This window comes from Pan paniscus, chromosome X (assembly GCF_029289425.2).
Source record: "Pan paniscus chromosome X, NHGRI_mPanPan1-v2.0_pri, whole genome shotgun sequence".
In the NCBI taxonomy this organism is placed as follows: Eukaryota; Metazoa; Chordata; class Mammalia; order Primates; family Hominidae; genus Pan; species Pan paniscus.
In genome coordinates this window covers 118,610,995-118,630,984 of record NC_073272.2, presented here as the reverse complement: position 1 = coordinate 118,630,984, position 19,990 = coordinate 118,610,995, and the positions used below count along the sequence as shown (strand labels likewise).

At 41.5% G+C, this 19,990-nt stretch overlaps 2 pseudogenes; one reads left to right on the top strand and one right to left on the bottom strand.

The window, feature by feature from the left end:
- Positions 1 to 12,439: 12,439 nt before the first annotated feature.
- LOC100995723 (acyl-coenzyme A diphosphatase NUDT19-like) lies at positions 12,440 to 13,357 on the top strand (annotated as a pseudogene).
- Positions 13,358 to 13,437: 80 nt separating this feature from the next.
- LOC117977547 (heterogeneous nuclear ribonucleoprotein A1-like) lies at positions 13,438 to 15,057 on the bottom strand (annotated as a pseudogene).
- Positions 15,058 to 19,990: the final 4,933 nt, after the last annotated feature.

Below are 19,990 nucleotides of genomic sequence, written 5' to 3'. Positions count from 1 at the left end.
TTTCCCTGCCTCCCATTCTGAAGCCCCTCATCTTCCCCCTGCCGTTCCCGGGCCCTCCAAGCTGTCTTAGGAGACAGGAAACTCATTCTTCGAACTCCATTTTCTATGTTAGAGCCCTACACGACTCATTTTCACCTTGGGAACCCCCATTCGCTCTCCTTGATGGCCCTTCCCCAATTCTCCCCCAGATGCTGTGGGACCGACACCCCCGGGATTGCTAAAGTCAGTGCACAACTCTCCCTATTATCTGGGGAAACGAATCTGATCGCCCAGTTAACTTTGGGTTTGTTCTCCGAAAAACCCTTTTGCAATTACTGATTTGCTCAGTCACCAGGCATTAACAAGCAACGTTCTCTTGTTGCTCTTTTTTCCCCCTCAGAATAATGTGAAAGTTTCTTTGTTTGGCAGCGTTCTTCTATTTGGAGTCTGTCAGGCTACCCTTGGCAGTCACAATAACCCTGAGCTGGAGCCCAGACAAAGGCGGGAGTTTGGAAGGATCCTAGGCCTGGTCCCTTCCTTTCCTAGGTATTTCATCCGGCCTTTGATGTGCTAACAGGCTGCACAGAAGCAGGCCTCCACGGAGGAAGGGGTTGCCTCGTCCTAATCTGGCCCTTTTTCTGGTGGCGGGGGGAGAGGAGGAGAAGAAAGGATAGAGAGGGAAACAAATAATTAAAACCAAGCCGTGCACACATCTGCAGCCCAGAGCAGTACTTTTCCACCAAGTGTTCTGTTGGCTTGCACATAACTTACTCCTCCTCCCAACACGCAAGAGACTTGAGTAAAGATTGGCTTCCTACCTCAGAATTCTAAAAATTTCTGGCAAAAACTGCTTCCATCCCTGCCCCCCACATCTTCTTAAATCATTATAAAGTGTAATGAGCCAAACAATCTTTGTATCGGGCCCAGGCATTTTTCTCAGAGCTAAATTTGGGATTAGCTGAAACAGCCCCTCCAAATCTTTTGTCAAAACTCTTCAATTTAATCATGGAGAAACAGGCTCAAACTGAGGGCACTTGTCTATAGTTAGAATCTATCTCTTTTAACATGTATGGCCAAGAAAATTTAGAAAGCTAATAAACTTATAAAATATTTTCATTTGCAACTAATATGACAAAGGGTTAATATTTATTTGAGAGATCATTTGGATTGATAAGAAAATGTATAAGATTCTAGTCAATAAATGGGAAAAAATAGGAACAGGTAGTTCACAAAAGAGAGCATGCCAGTGGTGAATAAGCATATGAAAAATGTTCAGTCTCATTAGTAACAAAAAGAAAAGCATGGAGATGCCACTGTCACCTACTACTTTTCTACAGGAAAGATAAAAGGGAAAAAAAAAGGATAACACACTATTGGCGAGAGAGTGGTGAGACTCACATACGCTGTTGGGTATAGCCTTTTATTATCCATAAAAATATTTTCTATCCATTAATCCCACTTCTAGAAATCTGCTCTTTGACCTAGTAATTCCATTTTCAGGAATCCATCCCAAGGAGACAGAAACGCAGACAAATATTTCATTACTAAGATGCTCAGCAGAGATTCATTTTTAATACAGAAAAACTGGAAACAACCTAAATGTCCGACTTCAAATAAAATGGCTAATTAATTCACTTGAATTGTGACAAAACCATTAAAAGGCCATTCAAATATCATCATTCTGGAGTCCTAATTAGGGAAAGGGAATCAGGCTGGTGGGAGCATGAAATAGCAAAAAGAAAAAGCAAATAAGCTACAAATCTCCCTTTCTTCATGACCAAGATGCAGCCTTCCTGCGCAAATAATTCACAATCTTCCCATGCCCAGCTATCACCAGACACCTGTAAGTTAGCTCATTGCGACCTTGGCATTATCAATATTACACAAAGACCTCTTCAACAGACAGCATAAACGCCATCCTATAAAATTTCCAGCAAGCCTTTGTCTCCTGGCAGTTGGCTTCTCTCTTGCAGGCTGCCCTTTGTCTCTCTGGCAACATATTTTCCTACTTTATCTAATAAATCTACCTTCTTTTAACTAAAACTGTTTTGGTAAATTCTTTTACCAAAAATCATGACATGGCAAAACGCTTGTGTTTTAATCTTGAGGGAAAAACAGGATACAAAACTATACACAGTATGAACTCAACTATGTCAAAAAATTCATAAAACAAAGCGTGGAAAGAAATATGCTAAAATGTTAACTGTTGTGATTGTTAGTTTCTTCTTTATACCTTTCTACATTTTCCACAATGGGCACTTGTCACTTTTAACCTCGGGGGGAAAATGGTTTATTATTTATTTTCTGAAAAAAAAATGTAGAATGATAATACATGTTCACTATAACAAACTTAAACAATACGTGAGTGTATAAAGTAAAAAATGAAACTCCTTTCTCCCTCTCCAAGTTCCCCAAACAGTACTTAAATCAGGCCCATACATTAGCAGTTTGGCTTATATTCTTGCAGACATGCAACATACACACACACACACACACACACACACACACACATTTTGTTTTATAAAACTGGGGGAAATTTTATATAATAAAAGTTTTATCATTTTTTTCCAATAAAGAGAGACACAGAGTAAAAAAACAAAACAAAAACCAAGCCATTAGCTCCCCACCCAGATAACCCCTGCTGGAATGTTTTTTCAAAGTAATATTTGTCTAAAGTTAGAAAATTCAAACTATGGGAAGATATAGAAGACAACTGAAGTCCCTCTCCTCACTCTTGATTCTCTTTCCTCAAAGGTAACTGCTATTAAATCTGGGGAAAGTGTTTTCATGGAGGGATGGGGAGAATTAATAATTCTCATTTATCGTAGTCCAGTGTCTCTTCTGCTACACCTCTGTGTCCCCTTGGAGGATAATGGATTAAAGGAAGTCCTGCTTCACAAGGAGGGTAGAAAACTTGTACAACTTAAGACCTCAAGAAGTGATACAGTTTAAAAATATAAATGCTTGCAAACCAGATTTGATGTTCAATAAAGTGGGCTATTAGCTAACACTGGGATGTAGAGATTGTTGAAGAAAAGCATCCCATCATTCAGGCTCATGTCAGAATCAATGCTGAGTGGAATGGTCTCCTCCAGGGTGGCAGTTCTCAAGTTATCTGGAAATAAGCAAGAGTGCTCCTGAATAAAAAGCCCCCTTCAGAACATGAGAGTTGCCTTAATATGCTATTTGGCTCCAAGTCAATTCCTAAAGCCGATGTACTTGACCCAAGGACTACTTATTTCCCAAGATACATGTTAAGTCTTTTAGTGTTTTCAAACTTTCTGTCTCCTTTTAATTATTTTCAAAGGTTTTAAAGAGCTTTCAGAGAAAAATAGAACAATTGGCTGATTAGCTAGAAAATGTTTGGGAAATAATTCAGCCTAGTAAGGAAGCAAATAAATCCAAAGGAACATAAAAACAATGCACCATTTCTCATCATTCAAATGACTGGAGTGTTCTTTTTTCTCTTTTGTTTCTTGGAGCTTTTTAAGAATGGTAATACTTGGTGTTGGCAAGCACAGAGTAAAACAAGCACTCTGACACAATTGGCAAGAGTGAAATTGCTAGAATGCAAGATTCATTTTGTTCACCAATGTATTTCAAGCCCCTAGACCATGTCTGGCACATAGTAGGCATGCAATAAACATTTGTTGAACTTAATTATATTGTAAAAGGGTCTAGGCTTTCTAGAAAGTCCTTTGGCAATATGCAATAAAAGCCTCAAACTATTCCTAGCCTGTGGCCAAGAAATTTAACTTCCAGGAATTTCCCCTAGGGAAGTGTTCAGAGATGTGAACAGAGATTTGAGTAGAAGAATCACAAAGCATGATACATGATAGCAAAAAACTGGAAACAGCCTAAGTATCCAAAGATGCTCCCCATCTCACTCAGAGTAAAAGCTCAAGTCCTTATAGCACCTACAAGGCCCTACAGGATCTGCGGTACTCTACCCAACCTTACCTTTAAGACATTAGGATCTCACCACTTTCTTCCCTGGTCACTCTACTACAGCTACAGTGGCCTCCTTGCTGCCCTTTGAACAAGCAGCCATATTTCCAATTCAGGGCCTCTGTACTTGTCATTCCATTTGTCTGGAATGCCCTTCCCCAGACATTCTCATGGGTCATTCCCTCGCTACTTTCAAATCTCACACCACCTTCTTCCTACTCCTCATCCTCCTTCCCTGCTTCATTTTCCCCCATTGCATTTACTGCTTCCTTATATACAGTATCACTTCTCATTTTTTTTATCTCTTCCAACTTGAACATAAGGTGCACAAGAACAGAGGCTTTTGTCTATATTCTTCACTGTTGTATTCCTTGTGCTTAGAATAGTGCCTGGCATGTAGTAGGTGCTCAATAAATATTTGTGGAATTGAGTTTGAATATGGAAGCCCATTATGTTAAATACCCATGCACAGAAAAAAAAATCTGAAGGAAATGCACCTAAAAGTTAAGAGTTATCTCTGGGTTGTGAGATTATAGGTAATTTTTGCTATCTTCTTTATCCAGTGAATATAAACTCTTTTTATTATTGTAACAAGCAATAAAAAGTTTAAAAATTTAAAGACTAGAAAACAAAATTCTACAGTTGCCAACTATGTCTTGAGTGATAGTATATGGATCCATATTCCCAATTTCAGAGACTGGAGACTTCATGCTGAGATTTTAAAGAGACCCCAAAGGAACCTGCCCATCTACATCCACTCAACCAACCTTGATTGAGCTCCAGCTCCATGCTAAACTCTGTGGTGAGCCTACGGATGCAAAGTCCTTTCCCTCAAAGAAGGAGCTCACAGTCTAGCAAGGGGAGACAGACAGTCAAAAGGTTACAGATGCTGCGGTTGAGGTCTCCACATGGTAAGGGGGAGGTTGGCAAGGGATGGTGGGAGGTGTAATCTAGGAAGGTTTCATACAGGAAATGACATTGAGCTGAGTCTTAAAATTTTTCATGGCACCAGTTAAGCCTATCAGTAAAAAAAAAAAGAGAAAAAGAAAAAAAATTCGCCAAGTGGACAAGGAAGGGGATAAATTTTCTGGGGAACCAGTAGTTGTCAAACTTTAGTGAGGATCAGAATAATCTGGAGAGGGGGAGGGCACTTATTGAAATGTCCATTCCTAGGACCAGCCCTCAAAGATTCTAATCCAATAGGTCTAAGGGAAAGCCTGAGAATCTTTAGAAATAGCTGACATTGTTTGAGCACTTATTACTTGCTAGGCAATGTTCTAAGCCCTTTTGTGGATTAACTCGAGTACTCTTCCTAAAAGGCAGTTGGTTATATTATCCCATTTCACGGCTGAGGAAACAGGTACAGAAAAGTTAAGAACTTGTCCACTGTCTCACAGCTAGTAAGTGGAATGTCAGAATTCAAATATAGTCAGTCTGCTTCCAACCTTGGCTGTTTACCATTAAGCTATTTGACCTGCATTCTAACATGTGAACAAGCACCCCAAGTGATTCCAATCCAGGTCAGAAACACTGAGATAGAAGAAGCAATCTGGGGCCGGGTGCAGTGGCTCACGCCTGTAATCCCAGTGCTTTGGGAGGCTGAGGTTGGTGGACTGCTTGAGCCCAGGAGTTTGAGACCAGCCTGGGCAACATTGCGAGACCCTGTCTCTACAAAAAATGCAAAAATTTAGCCGGGTGTGGTAGTACATGCCTGTAGTCCCAGCTACCTGGGAGGATCACCTGAGCCCAGGAGGTCAAAGCTGCAGTGAGCCATGATCATGCCACTGCACTCCAGCCTGGGCAACAGAGCGAGACCCTGTCTCAAAAAAAAAAAAAAAAAAGCATTCTGAACAAAGGTACAGAGGTGCAAAACAGCATGTCCCATTCTAGGAAAACCTTCTAATGACTCCCCATTGTCAGTGAAATCAAGTCCAGAGTCCTTGGCATGATTTACCCAACTGTGGTGTGATACCTACCCAGATTTCACTTCCCACCCCCACTTCAGGACTCACGCACTCATTCTCCCAGATCCCCAACTGCTGAAAGTGTTGGTGACTGACAGCTTGCAATGAAATCCTCTTCCTGAGATTGCGCTGGGCTAAAGAGAGCTTTCTAGCCCAAAGTCACAGATCCTTCTTAGTGCAGCCTGCAGGTAATGAATGGCCGATACAGGGATATAAAGGCCTGTCTCCCTTTCCCCATCTAAGGACAACTCCGAGGAGTCATACCAGGCTCAGAGCTCCCTGTGGGATTGATGCAAGCTGCATTGTGACTGCACTGAAGCTCAGCTTCTCCCTCCACCCGATCCTACTCCCTTGTCTTACATTTCAGGTGTAGATCCCAAGAGCACTATTGAGTCAATTTTCTACATAGTAAACTCCATCGCAGAGTCTCTTTCCCAGGCAACTCAACCTTCCATGATCTGGCCTCAGATTACTTGTCCAGCTTTATCTCTTTCTACTTTCTCCTTACCCTCAACACTCCAACCATAATGAAGCTAGGAATGATGTGGCCAGTGTCACAGCTAATGTGTATTTACTGAGTGCTATGAACACTTTACATGTGATTCCATTTGTCTGGAATGCTCTTCCCCAGATATTCTAATGGGTCATTCCCCTTCCTGCTTTCAAATCTTATTTATCTCACAAGTGAGGGTCTATTATCATCCTCTTTTCATAGATGAAAAAAACCAATACATAGATAGATTAAGCTACTTGTCCAAAGTCACACAATTAGTAAGAGGCAGTGCTGGGATTTACACTCAGCACTCCGGCCCCAGAGCCCATGCTTTACATGAGATCATTTTGCTTTTTCAAAGTGTCATGCTCGTAGGAGCATGGAGGTTGCAATTGGAGGGGTGGAGACTAGAGCAGGGACACCAGCCTTACCGCAGGAGAAAATGAAGGCTTAAATCAATGTTGGGATAGTGAGGACATAAATGCAAGGGTAGATATGATAAATATTAAGGAGGTGGATGAGACAGGGCTTTGGATTCCTCCTCTATTTCTCCCATTCCTTCTACATCTGACTTATGCCCCCAATTTTTGCATGGGTGGATGGCTTATCATTCATCAAGAGAAGATAAGTAGCAGGAGGAGCAAACTTGCAAAAAGGAAATTGTATGCAAATGGGGGTTGTGTTTTAAAGTGTGGTTCATAAACCAGCAGCTTTGGCATCCACTGGGAGCTTGTTGGGAATGCACGATCTTGGGCAGTATGCCAGACATACTGAATCAGAACCTCCATTTTAACAAGTCTTCCAGATGAATTCACATGCACATTAATGTTTGAAAAGCACGGGCATAAGGAGCATTCTGGTGGGGATATCCAGTAATATGTCCAGTTGCATATTTGGGTTTGGGGCTCAGGATGGAGGTCTAGACTGGAGGGGTAAAGACAGGAGGTAACAGCCTATGGGTGGTAGCTGAAACCACTGGCATTGAATTAGATCCCAAGGAGAATATAGGGCAGAGGTCTCTCTCTTTTCAAGGCTCATTGCACAATGTTCTAAGCCAAGGTTGAAAATTATTAGCCTTGGTGACTACAGCTGGCTCAAGCACATGTTTATTTGACCCTCACATTATTTTAATTTTTAAAATATTAGATGTAAGCAGTTAACCAACAGATTTTTACATAAAACCTGTATTTCTGACATAAAAATGTTCTCGTAAAAAATGAGAAGATCACTTTGGGAGGCCAAGGTGGGCAGATCACTTGGGGCCAGGAGTTCGAAACCAGCCTGGCCAACATCATGAAACCCTGTCTTTACTAAAAATACAAAAATTAGCTGGGTGTGGCACGAGAATCACTTAAACCCCAGCCTAGCCAACAGAGCAAGACTTTGTCTCAAAAAAAAAAAAAAAAAAGAGAGAGAGAGAGAAGATCTGGCATTATATCTCTGATTAGCAGCTGCCTCCTTTAGCAGGTACACCTAAAGAAGCCCCACTTCTCCCTGCTGTATCCCCAATGCTGAGAATAAGTATCAGCTGTCTTTTATCACATTTGCTCTGTTTTTGTTAAAGCAGAATTAAGTGGATAATCAAAATTTTTTTGTACCTATGACTCTATCAAAAGTGGAAAATGAAAGAGAACAGGGTTACTATTTCAAAATAAAAACAGGGCAAGATCACATTTCTTTGTGATTTCTGGCATATACTACATTGTCACACATCAACCAGACTCGCATTACTTACTCATATGACTGGCCTGGCATTTATAGGCAGGTTGCAGAGAGAAAAAGAGGGCCAAGATAGAGTCTTGGGGAAGATTAACATTGTAGGAATAAGTAGAGGAAGAGAAACTCACCAAGGAGATTGAGAATAAAAACCACAAGTGGTAGGAAAATGGCAGAATAATGTGGTCCGATAGAAGCAAAGGGAGGAGAGAGGGTTTCCAGGAGGGAGAGGTTTACAATGCCAAGGGCTGTAAACGGATCAAGAAAGATGAAAACTAAGGTGTAAGTTGGACTAGGCAGTTAGGAAGTCCTGGGTTACCTATGCCAGACTCTTTTTATTGTGGCATGAGAAGGGTGGAAGTCTGGTTCCAGTGGCCTAGGGAGTGAGTGGAACATGAGGATTGAGATCTATCTCTCAAAAAAGAAGTTTGAGAAGCTTGACTAAGGCAGAGGAGGTAGGGAAAAGAGGGAATTGGATTCCCTGGTTTGATTTTCATTCTTCTGAAAACTGTCATAGACTTCAGTTGCAGCAAGATAGGTAGTAAGGCTTAGAGGCTGAAAATACAGGACAGAGTGGGTACTTTTTTTTTTTTTTTGAGATGGAGTTTTGCTCTTGTTGCCCAGGCTGGAGTGCAGTGGTGGGATCTCGGCTCACTGCAACCTCCGTCTCCCGGGTTCAAGTGATTCTCATGCCTCAGCCTCCGGAGTAGCTGGGATTACAGGCACCCGCCACCACGCCTGGCTAATTTTTGCAAATTTTTTAATAGAGAAGGAATTTCGCTATGTTGGCCAGGCTGGTCTTGAACTGTTGACCTCAAGCGATCCACCCACCTCAGCCTCCCAAAGTTCAGGGATTACAGGTGTGAGCCACCTCACCCCGCCCAGAGTGGATATTAATCAAACCTGTGGCATGGAATGAGACAAGAGAGGATGAAATCGAAAGAACAGGTGGAAGGATCATAGCTTCTCCTTTAAGAGGAGAGGGAGAGGGAATTCAAACCTGACAGCTTCAATGCTTTCCATGAAGTAGGAGGCAAGGTCAACTGTGAGGGGAGCAGAATGGGGAGAGAGAGGGAAACAGCAAGGGCTTGAGTGTTGGCCAAGGCTAATATTTTTACCATTCCCTCCATAGGGGCTTTTGGAAACAGGAAGAAACAGGAGAAATACAGGCATTATGTTGCCTAGGAAACACAGTGGTTTGCTAAAGCAATAGTACGTTCTTTCGAATCTTATTAACCCTTTCATATCCATTGTCACCTCAAAGAGAGCTAACTGGTGAATAGGGATGGAAGTAGAGAGAATTTTGCTCCATAGAACACACAGTGGATATCCTCTTTAGCCTGAGGAAAATATGAGGGTAGGGACAGAAGACTTAAATAAAATAGGAGAGACCAACAAAGAAGTGGCAGGCAGTAAGGTGTCAAAGATATTCCCCTATTCCCTTGTGCTTGTATGTGCCCCAAACCACACACACACACACACACACACACACTCACACTCTCTCTCTCTCTCTATCCCTTTGCATGTATACAGGGGCGATCCCACTTTCCCACCAAGCAGAAATATCTAGGGTTAATATCTAGGGTTAATATGTGGGAATTATCCTTTCCTTGATTTTTCTTTTTTTGGTATGGTAAGATAATCTAATTGAAAATGAATTGTCTTCTGTTTTTTTCTGCTGTAAGTTCATCGCTAAACAAAATTTATCTTTCTCTCTCTTACTCTTGCCACAGAGGATGGCCAGGGCTTTGTGACAAGGAGATCTGAACTTTACTTATGCCAGGAAGAAAGTAGAGAGGACTTTGTTTCTAAAAAGTCTCTAGGTTATTGAGAGCTTTGAGCTGAACTGAGAGTGAAGGTCTCTGAGGGTGGGGAGGAGGGGAGTGTGGATCAGCTATATGCCCAAGCCTAGGCACATATTGTGGTTGGGAGGCAGTGTCCCAGAGTGTCCAGGATCCATGTCCTGGTCTGCACACCCGCACCCATGACTCCCCAGAATCCCATAATAGAGGGTGTGTAAATTCTACTGAGGAAGCCTTTCCCTCCAGACTCAGTTGTCCTCCCCAAGCTGATGCTGGTCCATCATTTTTAGTGACTTTAACATCAATGTGGATGACCCATCCCACACCATGACCTTCCACTTCCTTGACTTTCTTCACCTCCAACCACCTTTTCCTCTACCCCACATTAGCCACTCTCTCTTGGTCATACACTAGACCTTTTCAAAAGCCCAGCTGTGATTAAACCCAACTGTTCCCCCATTCCCTAGCTGCACATAAACAACTGAATATTGTAGTAGAAAGCACAGTACTTTACTTGCTGGTCTCACTTGAAAAAAAAAACTATGGAAAAGAATCAAAATTGTTTTATTCACAGATGACATGATCATCTATGTAGAAAATCCAACGAATTCTACAAAGAAGCTACTAGAACTAATGAGTAAGTTAGCAAGGCTAAAGGATACAAGATTGATATATAAATATCAATTTTATTTCTGTATTCTAAATATTCAATAGCAATGAACAATCAGAAATCAAAATGAAGAAAGAGACAATAACATCCCAACAACATTAAAACATCCACAACAACATATTAAACATGAAATAATTTGGGACAAAAAGTATATGATTCCATCTATGTAAATGTCCAGAAAATGCAATCTAACATATAGTGACAGAAAGCAGGTCAGTGGCTACCTGGGGATAATGAATGAGGAAGAGCTCACCTGAAAAAATTTCACTAAAATTTACAAGTGAATTATGCTGTACAAGAATTATACTACACGGTTGTGCTCGATTTTCTCTCCCACTGTCATTCCCTGTGAGGACTCTATGACACCATTTTCACTGTCTACAAACCTTCAGTGTCCCCTCTCTATTCTTACTTTCAGCTGATGATATTGCATTTCATTTCTTTAAGAAAATAGAAACAATTAGATGTAAACTATCATCTCCCTGCCATCAAACCCAACAAACCCTACCTGCAGCTGTATTCTCTGTTTTCCTTCTTGGTACTGTGCAGAGAATGTCTTTACTCCTATCAAGGGCCTTCCCCTTGAACTCTGCATTTATTTGCCTAATTCTCAAAACCCTGGCTCTCACAGTTTATCTTCTTCTCTCCTTGATCATACTTATGAGCAGATAAACATGCTTTAGTGTTTCTTCTCTTTTAAAACACCTTCCCTGGGGCCAGGCCCCATGGCTCACGCCTGTAATCCCAGCACTTTGGGAGGCCAAGGCGGGCAGATCACTTGAGGTCAGGAATTTGAGACCAGCCTGACCAACGTGGTGAAAGCCTGTTCTCAACTAAAAATATAAAAATTAGCTGGGTGTGGTGGCACGTGCCTGTAATCCCAGCTACTTGGGAGGCTGAGGCAGGAGGATCGCTTGAGCCCGGTAGGTGGAGGTTGTAGTGAAGCGAGAGTGTGCCACTGCGCTACAGCCTGGGCAATGGGAGAGAAACTCTGTCTCAAAAAAAACCAAAACGAAACAAAATAAAACAACAACAAAAAACCAAAACCAAAACCAAAAACCTTCCCCTAACCCCAAATCTTCCTAGTAGCTACTCCTCTGCATTTTCTGTTCCCTGTGTATCCAAACTTCTACAAAGGGTTGTCTATATGTATCATCTCCACATCCTTGCCTCCCATTCTCTCGTCTACTCATTCTACTGGGCTTTTGCCTGCATCACTCCTTCAATGCCATTCTTGTTTATGTTCTGATTCCATGGACACTTTTGTAACTTTGTCTTTGGACTCTGTCTCTCAGAGTACAAAGTACACTCAGAGCACTTTGTACACACAGTACAACATTTGACGGAGTTGATCACTACACCCTGAAATACTTTCCTTACTTAGTTTCTGGGATACATCCCACATCCTTTGATGGTTTTTCTCCTTTCTTATTCACTACTCCTTCTCAGCTGCCCATACCATTTTCACCTCCTTTGCCAAACTTTTAAATGTTGGAGTGTGCCCCAGATACGTCCTGGGCCAGCATCTGGTCTCGTTCTCTGCTCAGGTGATTTCATTCAGTCCTAATGTTTTTCATATACTTAAGACTCACATATTTAAACTTTGTATGGAAGACAAAAGGAAGGAGAAAAAAGCATAAAATAAACTTTTTACCCTGGTCTTACCCCTGTACTCCAGATTCTGTATACATTAGGCATACTTGACATCAATAGGTATCAGAATATTTACATGTCCTAAACAGAACTTTTAATTTCATCCTTGTATTAGTCGCTGTTCAGTGGTGAGAAACAGAAACTGCTTAGTTATTTAGAGGAGAAAAGGATGGGACACAGGGAATTAAGAGCTTACAAAAATCAGTGGAAGGGCTGGAAGAACAGGCTATAGCCTCGGGCTGTAGGAATGACTACCAGGACTCTATCACTAAATAGGCCCATTAGGGGTACTGTGACCTCTGCCCTCAGACAGAAAAGTGGGTCATCAGGAAGCCTCCGCTAGGATGATTGGCTTCAAGAATAGAACAACGCCCAGGACCTCCCCGCCCGGCCCCGTGCCAGAGCCCCGCCTCGCCCTCCAGCCGCCTGGCCGCCTGCTGCGCCCGCTTGCGCCCGGGACCCGCGCCATTTCCTGCGGCTGTGCGCGCACCTCGACTGCACGCCCGATATCTGGGCGCTGCACCACTGGAGCGTCTGGCTCACCCCTTTCTCGCGCCGCGCAACTCGCCTCTTGGACGCGGCCTTCTTCCTATGCTGCCTGCGCGAGCCGCCGCCAGTCTACTCCGACTTGGCGGAGGTGGTGGGCTGCCAGTGGTCATCTCCATCAAAGGCAACTGAAAGTTTCTTATCAAAATAAATTTGGCTGGCACCCCCACAGTTCTACGAAATGAGAAGACTTGAAAATTTTGCCTCTCTCTGATTTGCACAAATTTTGTTTGGATCGTGCATTAGAAGGACTGGAAAGATGGCTGCCGATCACCTTGTTAACTGCTGATGGGATGCTCTAGCTTTTACCAGGTGATGAGCTATACTTAGAATATTCAGACTTTTTAGAAAATCTTTTGTCTGCTGAAAAAAAGACTGAATAAATCATAAAGGAAGGCAAGCAATTTCACTGGAAAGTGATATACAATCGCCATCTTTATGATACTCACGTGACTGTTCAAAGTATAAACACGTTTATCCTAAGAACTCCGTAGTAAGAGCCGTTTGTAGGGTGCTCATGCTTGTTTGTAAACTGGTCTATTTGAAGTCCTTGTGGATAATAAGGGTTGAATTTCAACTTGCTTGAAACTTAAGGAAGTGTGTGCCTATAAAAGTTATACGGCTGGGTGCGGTGGCTCACGCCTGTAATCCTAGTACTTTGGGAGGCCGAGGCGGGTGGATCACTTGAGATCAAGAGTTCGAGACCACCCTGGCCAACATGGTGAAACCCCGTCTCTACTAAAAATACAGAAATTAGCCGGGCGTCATGGCGCACGCCTGTAATCCCAGCTACTAGGGAGGCTGAGGCGGGAGAATCGCTTGAATCCGCGAGACGCAGGTTGCAATAAGCAGAAATTGCACCACTGCACTCCAGCCTGGGCGACAGAGGGAGATTCCATCTCAAAAAAAAAGGGGGGGGGGGGTTATTATAATGCAGTGTTTCTAATTTCAGGGAGCTCTCTTGTTTATTTTATTTATTTATTTTTTTAGAAAAAGACCTTTATTCAGCATCACGATCAGACTGTTATATTTAGCAATCAACAGCATGGGTGCAAAAAAAAAATCTACATTTAAAACCCTTTGTTAGAATGCTTTATACTTTCCGCAGAACAGAAACTAAAATAACCTGTTATACAATTAGTCACAAATACAGTTCTCGAGTTTTTTGCCCATATACATGAGTATTTGTCTAAAACATGTCTTCATTGTAGCAGCTAGGCCCTGCCACCACTGTGCTTGGCTGAGTTCACAAATCTGTTGTAACCTGTAGCTTCCCTGGCACTTCTCTGGCTCTCCTCTCCTGCTAAGCTTTGTTTCCTAATTTAAATCTTCTGCCACTGCCACAGCTACTGCTGCTACTGGAACCGCCATAGCCACCTTGGTTTCATGGTTTGGCAAAGTATTGGCCTCCACCATCATAGGGGCCAGAGCTTCTGCCTCCAAAATTTCCTCCCTTCATGGGTCCAAAATTTGAAGACTGATTGTTGTAATTGCCAAAATCATTGTAGCTTCCACCACCTGCAAAATTGCTTCCATCATTACCAAATCCATTATAGCCATCCCCACGCCACCATATCCGCCACCACCACCACAGCTGCCACCAAAGCCACCACGATCACTGAAGTTTCTTCTATGACCAAAGTTGTCATTCCCACTGAAACCACGTCCAAGACCACCACCAAAGTTTCCAGAACCACTTTGTCCTCTTTGGCTGGATGAAGCCAGTCGCCATCTCTTGCTTTGACAGGGCTTTCCTAACCTCACAGTTGTGGCCATTCACAGTATGGTATTTCTGAATGACAAGCTTATCCACAGACTCATGGTCGTCAAAGGTTACAAAGGCAAAGCCCCTTTTCTTGCCACTGCCTCGGTCAGTCATGATTTCAGTCACTTCAATTTTTCATACTGTTCAAAATAATCTCTTAAGTGATGTTCTTCAGTATCTTCTTTAATGCCACCAACAAATATCTTTTTCACAGTTAAGTGGGCACCTGGTCTTTGAGAATCTTCTCTTGAGACAGCTCTCTTTGGTTCCACAACTCTTCCGTCCACCTTGTGTGGCCTTGCATTCATGGCTGCATCCACCTCCTCCACAGTGGCATATGTGACAAACCCACAACCCCTGGAGTGCTTGAAGTTTGGATCTCTCATTACCACACAGTCCGTGAGCATTCCCCATTGCTCACAATGGCTCCTCAGGCTCTCATCGGTTGTTTCAAAGCTCAACCCTCCGATGAAGAGCTTCCTCTGCTATTCAGGCTCTTTAGGAGACTTTGACTTAGACATGACGGAAGGGAGAAGAGAGACTTTAACGATGCTTCTTCGGCGGCGTCCATGGGCAGAAAGGCCCTTATTTTATTCTTTAAACCTTACAGTGTGCCACATGTATGAAGTTTGTAAAGTATTAATGATCTTGTTAACCAAAACAAGAAAAAAAATTTCACAAGGGTTCCCACTTCTGTATCGTTTTATTATCTCAAAAGTTTAAATAAGATGTTCTGCTGCTGTTGTTCTTGATGTCCACTGTTTTAGCACCTTCCCTGATGTGCTTAGGAAGTTGATCGATGAATTTCTTAGACTTTCTGTTGGAATTACTTTAAGGGTGTCTTATTAGATGTTGAAAATTAGACTGAGACACCCTTCAAGTGACCATGTCATTGTTTTCTTGCTATGTCTTTAGCTTGATGATTAAGATACAATTCTTTTAAAACCAAATAGCATTAGTTATGTTTCCCAAATTAGAAATCTATTTTAGTTAATGTTTTAAAGAAACACGAAGCCATAGCAAAAATCATTATTGTTTTTACTCCTGAGTGTTAATGAATGTAAAGAGGTTACAGATGTAGTGTTTAATTAATGATGTTTATTTTTTCCATATTTAACATAAGTAATTTTTCATTGTCTTTAAAGAGGAATGTTTATTGATTAAAGGTGAGAAATGATAGTTAAGACACCAATTCTGTGTCAAGATCTTTGACTGTATTGTGCATTGTACAATTGACTTCATTTTTCATGAAATGCCTTAGTTTTCCTACTATAAAATAAAGACAATGATGAATTAAAACAAAACAAAACAAAAGAATAGAACACCATACCTGCAGCCCAGGGAAGCTGAGCCACTACCACTGCCACCATAAACTGACTCTCAACAACCATGAAACTAGAGACTGAGACATGGAAACACTGACTTAGGTTGCTGCAATTATTGCAAAAGTCCCTTGACTGCCATCTCTGTCTCCTCTGCCCCCTCCTCAAACTTGCATATACACACACACACTCCAGCCAACACATAACACTTGGTATGTGCAAAGCACTATTCCAAGTTCCATTCTTATTACTATTATTATGCCATTTTGCAGAGGAGTAAACTGAGGTAGAGAGAGGTTAAGTAGCCTAAGATTACAGTTAGTGAGTTGTATATGCTATTATCTGCCCTGCTCTTATCTCTGAACATTTCTTTGTCAGTTTTCCACGTATCTAGAATTATTCATGAACATATTTTTAATGACTGTATAAGATGCTATCATATGTATTTGCCACAATTTATTTGGCCATTCTCTTATCTTGCATATTTAGATTTATTTCCAATTTTTCTTTATGAACAGTAACTGCAATGAGCACTCTGCATACAAATTATTTTGCCTATTTCTGATCATTTTCTTAGGATACACTCCTTAAAATTCAGCTCTTGGGTCATAGGCTATGAAGATTCCTAAAAACAGTATTTGAGGGTCAGCAGTTGTGAATATTTTTAATCCACTTGAGTATATTAATGGGCATACCAACCAGTAATATGCAAGAGTACTCGTCTCACTGTACCCTCCACACTTAAACCGGGCATTTTCATCTTTTCAAGTTTTTGCTATAGTATGCTGCATGTAATATTGGCATGCTCATACTAAAAATGTGTTCATTGTTTTTCTGAAATTCCAACTTAATTGTGTCTCCTGTATTTTATCCAGCAACCCTACTTGATGTGGATGTCCAGACTCTCTTCTTTTTTGAGGTATTCCTCCATTGTGAGCCTGGAAAACAAGGCTGAGGCCTCTTACTGTGGAAACTAAGGGAAGCACATATTCCCTCTCCACAAGCCCTGAGTGCTCAGGGAGTCCATAGGGGACCCAGGCTCTTACTGAAGACTTTGGATCTTGAGAGGTTTATACAAAAAGTGGCCATTTTGAATTCATTCATAGAAACTGCATCTAGCAGACCAGAATGTCAGATCAGTAGAGTCCAGATGTAGCAGTGTTTTGTGGTGGTGGTGTGTAGAGGCAGTGAAGGTGGTTGTTGCCAGTAGTGACATACCAACCATGCTGGTCCTATGGCAAATCTTGACTGGGGTCCTCCCCTGATTCCTGATCATTTCTTTATCCTGGTTTACCTGCCTTTCTGTTGATTCTGTGAAATGCCCAATAATTTGCTAAATTCAGCCAGAGTCAGTTTCTGTCTTTTGCAACCAAGATCCCTGACATTTATAAATACAAGCCCAGATAGGCTGGAGAAAATTTGAAATCATGATATTTCCAAACTCCTTTTGTATTCCTAAAATTGGAATTTTAAAAATTCTCCTCACCAAATGACTGTTGTTCAAGGGAAAGGGATTTGGCATTTTCCAAAATAAGCACTAGATGGTGCTATGAGGTAATATGTTCTTGATTGTGTCGTTGCCCAAATAATAAGGATTAAGATCGCCAATAACACTATCACCAAGGATACTGTCAACAAGAATAGCTAAAATTAATTGAGTGCCTCATATATGCCAGAAACTGTTCTACATGTTTGATAGAGTTGTAAACCAAAAATAAAATTCTAACCCCCCAACGAACTGATGGACTCTCCCCTTGGCTAAGTGAATTCCAAAGCCAACTTGAAAAACTAGTTCAGGCCATGATGGGAAGTGGATGTCAGACATGCTTCATTATAACCTTCTCCATTTTGGAATTCAGGCACAGCTGACCAGCATTAATATCAATACAGAGACATTAAGACTGATAGAGGCCAGGCGCAGTGGCTCACGCCTGTAATCCCAGCACTTTGGGAGGCCAAGGCAGGTGGATCACCTGAGGTCAGGAGTTCGAGACCAGCCTGACCAACATGGTGAAATCTCATCTCTACTAAATACAAAAAATTAGCTGGGTATGGTGGAGCATGCCTGTAATCCCAGCTACTTGGGAGGCTGAGGCAGGAGAATCACTTGAACCCGGGAGGCGGAGGTTTCAGTGAGCCAAAAGATTGTGCCACTGCACTCCAGCCTGGGAGACAAGAGCGAAACTCTGTCAAAAAAAAAAAAAGAAGACTGATAGAACAGACTCTTTAAGTTTGATAAGAAACATTTACAATCTATTCTCTCTGAAGCCTGCTACCTGGAGGCTCCATCTACATGACAAAACCTTGGTCTCCACAATCCCTTATAGTAACCTAGACATTCCTTTCCATTGAGTTCAAGTCTTTAGATAATAACTCTTTCAACCAATTGGCAATCAGAAAATCTTTGAATCCGTCTATGACTTAGAAGCAACCCCCTCACCTCTGCCCCTGCTTCCAGATGTCTCCACTTTTCCAGATAGAACCAATGTACATCTTACCTGTATTAATTGATATGTCTCCTTAAAATGTATAAAACCAAGCTGTAGCCCAACCACCTTGGGCACATGTTCTCAGGATCTCCTGGGGCTTGTGTCATGGGCCATTGGCCACTCATATTTGGCTCAGAATACATCTCTTCAAATATTTTACAGTTTGACTCTTCATTGACAGAGTGAACTCATTTCTTACAACCAATAAAGCAAGTAATTTTATTAACACATTTTACAGAAGAAGAAATCAAGGCACATTCAGTTTAGCTAACTTATCCAAGATCAGAAAATCATTTACTGATGAAGATAAGATTTGAACCAAAGAAGCCTGGCTCCAGGGGCTGTACTCTGAACCAAAATGCTCTACTACCTGTCATAGTTATATAATATAGCCAACATTTACTGATGGTCAACAGTGAGCCAGGCATTTTGCACAATGGAGTCATTATTGTCATTTTCCATATGAGCGAACTGAGGCTCCAAAAGGCTAAGTAATTCATGTTTCCATAGACACAGAGACAAAGCTGAGAGCATTTGTAAATGTAATTCCATGATGTTAGTAATGAAACAAAAATAAATACATAGGTAAAATACTAATGTTTGTCACTTTAGAGAGTAATTCCACTTCGGGCAGAGGGAAAGATATACTTTGAAAATGATTGATTTACATTCCAATTGTTCTGTGATAAAATTAAAAAAATACGATTGGCATGGTAAATGATTCCTTTTCATTTCAGCTCTTCAGTGTGGACAAAATATTTTCCCTCTTTTGATATTTCCCTTTAGGAGCCAAAGACGGTATGAAAGCCAAAGGTAGAATTAGAGCCTGGCTTATTTGGGCTTTTGCATTTCTCATTATGAGGATGAGTATGTCTCATGATCAAAGTAGATGAATTAGGCAGCACCCAAAACATGTAACTTAGGTAGGCTCTGGGCAGGAACCGGCCCTCCTAACAAAATGATTGTAATATTTGTCTGGAAATGTGAACTAAGTTAAATAGCTAAGAAAAGTTTGAGGCAGAGGAGTAATGCTATCAAAATGTATTATAAAACTGCAACATTTAAAGCAGTGATAGTGCTGCAAGAAGAGGCAGATCAATGGGTCAGATAGAGAGCCTACAAACAAAATAAAGCAAAAATATGTGTGTATATGTACAAGTGTATACATACATATATATGAATTTATAAGGTAAAGGAAAGATCACAGTTCAATGGGAAAGGGAAGGATTATTCAATAAGTGGTACAGGGATGATTTGCAATCTGGGAAAAAACAATCACATCATTTACTGAAATAAGTTACCATTTATTTCTCCCAACTGAAACCTCCTTTGCAAAAAATATATCAGTGAGAAAATTATGGCAACGTGGTGGGGGACTGGAGATCTGATCTGGCCAACCTCCCTTTTGCCTTTAGCCTTCAAGCTGCTTTTAATTAATCCCAGGCTTAAGCCAAGCTAACTTTGGGAGGCATTTAGTTTATAGCTTAAATGATAATAGTTTTTCACCATAACTCAACCGCCTTTGTAAAGCTAAGGACAGACCACCAGGCTAAGAGGATAAGAGGAGCCTGAATTCTGCTAAGGTGCAGACGTAAACAATTACCCACCATTATTCCCGGGGTCACAAGATATGCAACTTTCCC